This window comes from Camellia sinensis, chromosome 1 (genome assembly GCF_055761805.1).
Source record: "Camellia sinensis isolate YWXY chromosome 1, ASM5576180v1, whole genome shotgun sequence".
NCBI lineage: Eukaryota > Viridiplantae > Streptophyta > Magnoliopsida > Ericales > Theaceae > Camellia > Camellia sinensis.
In genome coordinates this window covers 125,179,429-125,188,588 of record NC_138961.1, presented here as the reverse complement: position 1 = coordinate 125,188,588, position 9,160 = coordinate 125,179,429, and the positions used below count along the sequence as shown (strand labels likewise).

The 9,160-nt window shown below is 36.3% G+C and overlaps 1 long non-coding RNA gene across 1 annotated transcript; it reads left to right on the top strand.

Moving 5' to 3' along the window:
* Positions 1–524: 524 nt before the first annotated feature.
* LOC145789943 (uncharacterized) lies at positions 525–3,951 on the top strand. The gene is made up of 3 exons (XR_014328452.1): positions 525–658; positions 1,535–1,589; positions 3,633–3,951. It is a non-coding gene; the product is annotated as an uncharacterized LOC145789943 (long non-coding RNA).
* Positions 3,952–9,160: the final 5,209 nt, after the last annotated feature.

Sequence of the window (9,160 nt, the reverse complement as noted above, 5' to 3'; positions counted from 1 at the left end):
ACGCTTTCTAGGCGATAAAGAACATTATTTGAGTTTTGATGAGATAGATGACATGTAACGACCCCAAAATTCGTATTAGAGATTACCTTTATGGCCTTATGGGTTAATGCATTTTAATTTAATGATATCTGTTCAAATTGAGGAATTATCTGTTGAGTCATGGTTTTAAAATTGAAATTATCAACCTTTACGGATTCAGAAATTAAAATTAAGTATTTGGATTTGTTAATTGGAATTTTTAGAGTTGCTTGGAAAAATTAATTGGAAGTTTAATTTGTTTAATTCGTTAATGCATGTTTGGGTGGTTAACTTTGTACTGCAAATTGAAGGCCTTCGAGGTTTCAGAAACCGGAACAGAGGTCATATTTATGATCAGCATAATTTTTAGAGTCATTTAGGAAGTTTAATTGAAATTTGATTTTGCGCGATTCGTAAGGGCGTATTTGGCCCTCCTTATTGTGAAAAGCTTAAGTGTGTGATATATACATATATGGATAGGCCATGTGAGTTGGGAGTTTATCATTTTGAAGTCAAACAAAATATCTAAGGGAGAGAGAAAGAGAGAACCGTGAAAGAGAGATAGAGAGGGAAAGAGGATCATCCATGGAAGTTTGGAAAATTGAAGAGATTAAAGGGAAAAACAAGGAATTAAGTTAAGGTATGTGGTTTCAACTATTATCTTTGTAAATAATGCATCTACTACATGAAATCAAGGATGGACTTGGAAAATTAATACGTAAATGAACAAGTGTGTTGGGTTATGAATGAAATGAGTTAAACTCAAGGAATTGAACCTTGATTTCCTTAAATTTGCTTGAATTGGGTTCAATCTTAAGAATGATTCATGGAATACCAAGTTTTGGTGTGAAGATCAACCATGTTTAAGATGTATTTCTATGATTTTGAGGTATATATTATAGAAGTTTGATTATATAGAAGATGAGACTTGAATTTCTATTTTTGAGGCAAGGATTGATTCGTTTAAAATGAAATTACACTTGATTGATGTTAGTTTATCATGTTATGAGATAATTTTACATGTTTTTGAGTGATTTATGTTAAGAACCAAGCTTAAAAATGGAAAAACCAAGTGTTGGAGCAGAAACAGCCATTTTCGGACTGCAAACTGCCCAGAGCCGCACTGTTTCCCGCACGTGCGGGAGACAACTCTGTTCAGCCAACTTTGAATAAGCATATCTTTTGCCTCGGGACTCCGTTTTGAGTGATTCTTGAGCCTAAAATCAAGCCCCAGAAGTCTAGTTTCCAATGGTGGTGGTCTCACTCCCAAATTCTAAATACAGAAATAGTTATGCCCAAATTAGTGACGACTGTTCACTTTCTGTCAACCAATTTTGTACCATTTCTTCACCCAAACCATTTCCCATTGATTTCTCCTGTTTTCTGAGACATGGATTATAACTTATTAAGGAATAATGAGCTTGGTACCACCATGGCTAATTGATTGAATGATTAAAGAGAATAAGTAAAGGGTCGAGTATAATCTCATATTATGTGTTGTGCACTGTACTTGTAGGTCGAGACGATGACATCGTCCTATTACTACCGGGAGCCGATCATTGTGAGTAATGGTAGTGTATCGATATGTTTCATTTACTTCCTGTGACTATGATCTATGTATTGTTATTTGTGAATGGCCTGTTCCATTAATATTGTGCTTGATTCAATTAATGAATATGCTTGAATAATGGCATTGATATGGACCTAAGGTTGTTCTATCCTTAGTAATAGACGTGAGCCCGAGGCCGTTATGACATGAATTGTTCTGTCCCTATTAATGCAGTGATACATTTGCCTTCCATTAATAGTTATTATTAATGTTCTATTATCCGCAAGACAACTATGTCGACTTGCAATAAACCATGGGAAAATCTTTGTGCACTATTGAGTAATAGTACTATAGCAGTACGTTTTGCTTACTGTTAATAGTTAATACTGACGTTCCGTTATCTGCAAGTTAACTATATGAACAAATGGAACATATGTGTATTATGGAACAATGATATGTTTGTGTATCTAGAATCATTCTGTTTTGTTAATAATGGGCCCGAGGCCAATCTGTTGATATCTGGGCCTGAGGTCACTCAGCATAATATGTAGGGCCTGAGACCGTTCTGTATTATGTGTGGGTTTAAAGCCAATCTGTATCATGTCTGGGCTTAAAGCCGTTCTGTATTATATCGGGGCTTACAGCCAATCTGTATTATATCTGGGCTTATAGCTGTTCTGCATTATCTATGGGCTTACAGCCGATCTGTATTATATCTGGGCTTACAGCCGTTATGTATTATCTCCGGGCTTACAGCCGTTCTATATCATATCTAGGCTTATAACCGTTCTATATCATATCTAGGCTTACAGCCGCTCTGTATTATATATGGGCCTGAGGCCGTTCTGTGTTACATGTAGGTCTGAGGCCATTTTAAAATATGATTATGTATAAGATCTATGTACAGTTTGATATGCATATTTACATTCTCTAAGTCTATGCTCAATTAATTAACCTCCTTACATTGCTATTATTCACTGAGCATTGCTCACTCCGTTTTTATGAATATTTCTATTGGTGAGCCGTTGGAGATTGACACTAGAGTTGTACTAAGGTTCGCTGTCTGCCAAGTCACCGGGGTATGTCTCCATGTGGAGGCCTTTATTTGTGATAGGAGTCATATAAATTATTAAGTCTTATGTAAGAGTGTGTGAGATCTATATGAATTCTGTAATTATATATATAACTCTGGGAATGTATTTAAATGATTAAATCCAATTAAACCATCATGTATGCACAAGCTCAATAGATGTTGTCTTTTGTTGATATTGCTTCGGCCTAAGACCCCGTATATGGTTAAATATTATTTTAAAATTTTGTTTTGAGGCCTATGTACAGGCCGGTCATGGACCAAACTTTTAGGGCCGGGTTTGGATCGTGACATGACATAAACCAACAACATCGATACAAAGATTTTTTACGTTCTCTGAAACCATATGGTCCATCACCTCATAAACTATTGCTCAAGAAAAACTGCCCGCTTCTTATGCTTTGAAACATAGATCCTTCAAAAGGATTTTGTAATGGAACACACTTAATATGTCATGAATGCAAATCATGTTTCATTGTAGCTCAAATAGTTGTTGGTGATAGAAAAAAAAAATCATATTTATTCCTTGCTTACCATTATAACTATTAAATAAAAAAATGTATCCTATTCAATTTACAAGAGGCCAATTTTCAATTAGATTGTGTTGTGCAATGATAATAAATAAAGTACAAGGACAAAAATTAGATATTGTTGGTTTATATTTTCCACAACCTGTCTTCTCACATGATCAAGTATAGATAACATTGTCTTGAGCTACAACATCCTCTAAAGTAAAAGTTACAATTCAAAAAGTTGAGTTTGAAAGCCAATCAAATAATTCCATAAAGAATATTGTTTACGAGACATCTTATTTTTAGCAAATTCAACATAGTGCTATAAATCATCTCACTTGTACATATATATATATATATATATAACATTGTACATTATTTGTTATTACAATGTATTTTCTTTACATAAATATGTTATATGTTATTTTTTCTTAAAATTTACATTATTGTAATATTTTTACAGGTCACTATGGCTAAAAAAATTCCTGTACATTATGATGTTGATCCAGCAACATAAAATTGGACATCTCAAGTTATTGTTGTTGAAAAGAAATTCCTAAGAATCAACGCAGCTGGAAGAAAATACCAATGACTTGTACTTCTCGATACTAAGTGTTAGATTTTTGTAATTGGCAATCCTGTTGGACAAACCTCCATTCAATTATATTTTTATTCGCTCTATTATATCTGTGAGTTATGAGAGTTTATATGCGAATCCAACGCAAGTTGTGCCTGTGTAAAGGAGTTTATACTGACATTTTGTATCTTGACTTGAGCATTCCTTGTTTGCCACTTCTCTGCCTATGTTCTGAACTTTCTGGGAATCATGTTTTAGTGCTCGAGCAATAGATGTTGTGCTTGAGTGGTTGGCCTGTAACACTCGAAATAAACACAATATGTCCATCTCATAACAACCAATAAATAGCAACATAAATGAATTTATAAGCTTTCATTAATCAGAGTTTGATATACAAAGTGTGACACATGCGATATACATTCATAAATAATACATTCTAAATCTATAGCATGTGTTACAAGATAGTGAAAAGAAATGAAAGCTAAATAGATAATCATATGCCCTAAAGGCTTACATCTTTCCAAGTTAATGCTTGGGTTCATAAAAAATGAGTCTTAAGCTCAACACAGATAAAGCCCTAGCTTGTACAAAATTAAATACAAAATATAAACACTAAGCCTTCAGCTCCACAGTTCTCCCAAGCAAAGTTCTTGGTGGAGGCATATCACCAGTACCTGAAAATAGTTTTTTCCACATAGGGTGAGCCAAAGTCCAGTAGAAACACTACAACACAATGGATTAATCTTAACAAAGCCATAAGGTTTTATGCATATGTAATGCCAGTACCAAAACATTTATACCCTTTTTCAAAAGTCGTGATATGCCATGTTTATATCACAATTCTCAAAACCATGCCCTTTACAATAGAAAGCAGGAGGAAATCTCAAACCAGTACAACCTTTCACGGATATTTCGTCTGCGAAAAACCATCAAACAGCATCCATGTAAACGTAACCTATACAAGCACTACTATTGTCATTTTACGGATATTTCGTTCGTGGGAACCGACACCCATCTATACATGCATTTTTCGGGACTTTCACCCAGGACACACATGCCAACTTGATTTGATGATACACACTTCCTTCCCATGTTCACCCATTTTCCTCAAAATCATATACATTTTCAATGTATTAATTAAGCAACAATGTTCAATGCACATGGATAAGAAATTAGTTTTAGTTCACCTAATCCTCATGCAATTTCTACAACAATCATAACTATCCTCTACCGATAGCCCAAAATAAATATCTCTAACAGATAAATAAATTTTCATTAAAAATACACTTTTCTAAAATCTCAAATGGGAGTGATAATACATATCCAACTCCACCTTCATCATTATCATCATTTCAATTTCAAAATTTTCCATATCAATTCCATTTTCTCTTTGCAATCTCAACATTTATATTTTAGGGTAAAACCCATTTTCTCTTTGAAAATCCATTTCAATGCAAGAAATATCTTATTTCAACATATAACCACAGCAAATTCATAATCACAACCTTTTCAAGAAACCATTTGAAAACCCCTCTTTTACATTTTGATTTCAACCCTAGGTATTTGTCAAAAACTCCCAAACCACTATAATCTTTTGAAATAGCAAAAACAAAACGCATACTAGAGTATGGAGAATCCCTACCTCAAAGCTAAAAAACCAAGGAGAGAATGGAGAAACCTCAAAGAAGCCAAAATGCAATTTTGTTTGGATGAAAAGAGAGCCCACAGAGTGTTCTTCCTTTTTAACAAAGGGAGTGTAGACTCGACTTTCTTCGCGCCCCCTTTTCGGAGAGCTCGAATTGGTCCTACAATTCAGACTCCTGTCACAGTTCTGAATCTAATTTTACAAAGTATAATGTGAAACTGATAAACACCAAAGAGTCCAATCCAGCAAATCATTTTGGAAAATCAGATTTTGAATCAAATAATGTCAAAACTGGACTGCTTTGCTAGATTACAGAGTCGCCACCTAAATATTTTGTTTTTGGAAAATTTAGGAAACCCTGACTCGTGCCAAAGGCCACGTGTCCGTTATCACCAAAGTTGCCTCGGCTTGGGAACTTGGGTAAGAGTGGGGAAGGTCCTGAAATGAGCACCCCCGCTTGTCCGATCAAAGGATCGGCCTCTACTAAGCCTGATATGTTGTTTTATAAACCTCATGTGTTCTTATTCAGTTATTGGCTAACTTTACTATGTGACGCACACATACAAGTATAGACTAAATCGCGAGAATTGGAACAAAACAACTCATGTTTGTTTTCGAAAATAGTTTGAAGGTGCCACTCTCAAGTGGGCTAAAACACAGATTTGCCACCCTTGGGTGGGCTTAAAACATGATTTTGCCACTTCGCAAAGTAGGCTTAAAACTCACAATCATCGAATTGTTCCGATTCAAGCAACAAGGCTTTCACCCACGGGCATTCATGTAGTTAATCACTTAAGCAAATAGCCTCATGGCAAGCATGCTATCATGGCATTATGGCAATTACACTCATGTATGTATGCTAAAGCATGAAAGCTTACCGAGTACTCCAAGCCAAAATAAAAGCTAGTTAGAAACAATGCATGATTCTAACTATACAAGATGCCTAATGCAACACATGCAATAATGCAATTAATAGGCTCAGCTATCTAAGATGACACATGAATGCAACAATTTGATAACATGCTTTAAAACACGTATTCAAATAAGTATTGAAATTATAATGTAATTTGAATGATGCGCCGAGCCTCGGTGCATGCAAGACAAATGAATGATGCAAACATACAAGCATAATGTATGCTAATTGAAACATATCCCTGATCTAACCATTGAAAGCGGATAAATACAAGGGAGAAAGAAGTGGGGTTGGAAGACATGCACACACACACACGCACGCTTATTACAACATTGCGCCCTCTCGAAAGAGGGTCCGAATGAATCAGCTAAGCTACACTAAGCTAAGCTAAGCTAATCAAACTAATCTAATTAAACGAATTAATTACAAAACAAAATAAAGAAATAGCTAAGCTAAGCTACTTAATTATTATAACACTTAACTAATTAGCAAACTAATTAATTAAATTACAAAACCACGCTAACTAACCATGTAAAGCATTAAACTACACTGCCTTAGCTCTGCTTTAGGAAATTGAATATGCATGCACTCGGTTTTTGCCCCGAAACGCCTTCCGATTTGCTCTTGAGAGGCTCTGTTTGCAGGGTTACTCCAAGAACTTTTTGCTCCACCTTACCAAAACAATGTTGAGGACTGCACCAGTGGCCTATAGGCCATGATTGGTTGCTGCCGACAACCTGCCGGCCAAAAAGAGGCACTGCCGACCAAAGATGTAGCACTGCCGGCCATCAGTGGGCCACTGCCGCCCACTGGTGTGCTGAACTACCACACTGCAACAGAGCACAGATAGAGGAAAATAGAGGGTTTTCCAAGGATATGTTTGTACCATGCCCCTCTTTATTATCTCAAAACATCAAAGGAGTGGCATTCTTGGATCCAAAACCACCAATCAAGCATTTTCAATGCATGATGGCCAAAGATCCAAGTTGTACACTTTCAATAAATGCATAAAACAAGACTCAAAGGACCACCACCCTATCAGGCATGTTCAAGGGTGATGGAGACAAAGGAGCCTGGCTCATTTCATCACTTTGAGTATGAAATGGACCAATCTACCTATGTTCAATATAACGTCCGATTGAACACATGCAATGCAAACACAACATGCATATCTTAGTCATGTTTTACTTGTCCAATTCTTGTTTACTCATTTTAACATTACCAAGCCATTCTTTAATCAGTTAAGTCCAATGTGAAAGTCCTCTAATGAGAGGGGGATCAACCAAAGGATGACTTAAGACATGAGAGAGATCATGCCTTTGGTTAGGAGGAACCCTCAAAAGAGAGTTAAAACCATTGAGCACAAGCTCTATCTCAAGCTTGAACACAACCTTATGGCTAACCAAGCCTCAAAGCAAATGTAAAGTGAAGAAATGAGGGTGGTTGCAGATATTTCAGTGCTGAAATGGCATGAAAAATGATACTACAACATGCAAGCAACTCATGCATAACATGTTCAAAGGCCAAAATCACTAAACTAGTGAAGAGCACTACACTATAGCCATGCAATATCAAGCTCAAATAACCAAACCAGCTCAAAACAAAGCTAAAACATGCCAAAACAGTGGCTAAAACATGCTGAGATTGAAGCATAAAACGCAAGAAAAATATGCTCACATGTTAGGCTACAAATAATGCTCAAGGCACAACTCTTAAAAGCAATGAAAGAGTGAAATAAGTGAGAGTGTGGCAGAGTTATATGCACTGAAATCACATGTAAAATGATGCTACAACATGCAATCAACACGCAATCAACACATGCACAACATATTAAAGGCCTTAGAACATTAAGCTAGTGAAGGCATTTGCACTACAACCATGCAAGACAAGGCTCATATGACCAAGAAGGCTCAAAACAGAGCTAAAGCATGCTAAATCAGAGCCTAAAACATGCTGAGATCAAGTCACAAAAGAGTAGAAAAACATGCTCACATGTTAGGCCATCTACACTTGCAAACAAGACACAAGGAGGGGAGGCCACCCCCTCCTATTTTGGACCTCAAAACTAAGTTTTTACCACTAAAATTTCCCTGGAATTCAGTGGTTAAAAAGCCAAAAAAAGGTTGTTTTAAAAGCTTTGAAAGATGGCACAACACTTAACCAAACAAACTACAAGAAGGGTGGACCACCCCTAACTCCAAAACAAACCTCAAACCACCATTTTAAACCATAAAAATAGAGATTTCAGAGGTAAAAACCATCCTCAAAATAGCATGCAAAGATGGCCAAACAAGTATTTAAATTAAGTTAAAATACAAGAAGTTCTAACTCTTTGAAGAGAATATGCTATATAGGCAACAAAGGCAAGCCAAACCAAGCTAAAACCCTCTTTTAGAGCTCAAATAGGACCTCAAGCAACCTCAACACAAAGATGATCAAGTTTGATCAAGAGCTCACAAGAAAAAGTGTAGAGAATTCAAGCTTTAAGGCAAAATATTTAGAGAGAGAGGATTCTAGAGAGAGAGAGAGAAATTTTTGTCTTCCAAAATTTCTAACCCTTTGCATACAAGAGAAAGGCCTCTATATATAGCAGATACAAAATCCTCTCAAAGAGATCCAACCATCCACGTGCAAGCAGATGCTCCAACCTGTGCAAACAGCTGGCATAAAATATCACAAAATATCTACTGATACACTAGTGGCCAGTCGGCCACCAGTGATTGCCGGCAGGGGCTCATTGATGGCCGACAGGGCACATCAATGGCTGGCAGTGCCCAAAAGTGGCCGGTAGTGCTCCAAAAGCAACATGCTAAAAGGAACAAAACATGGTCCAAAAATGAGATAGAACTGATGCAG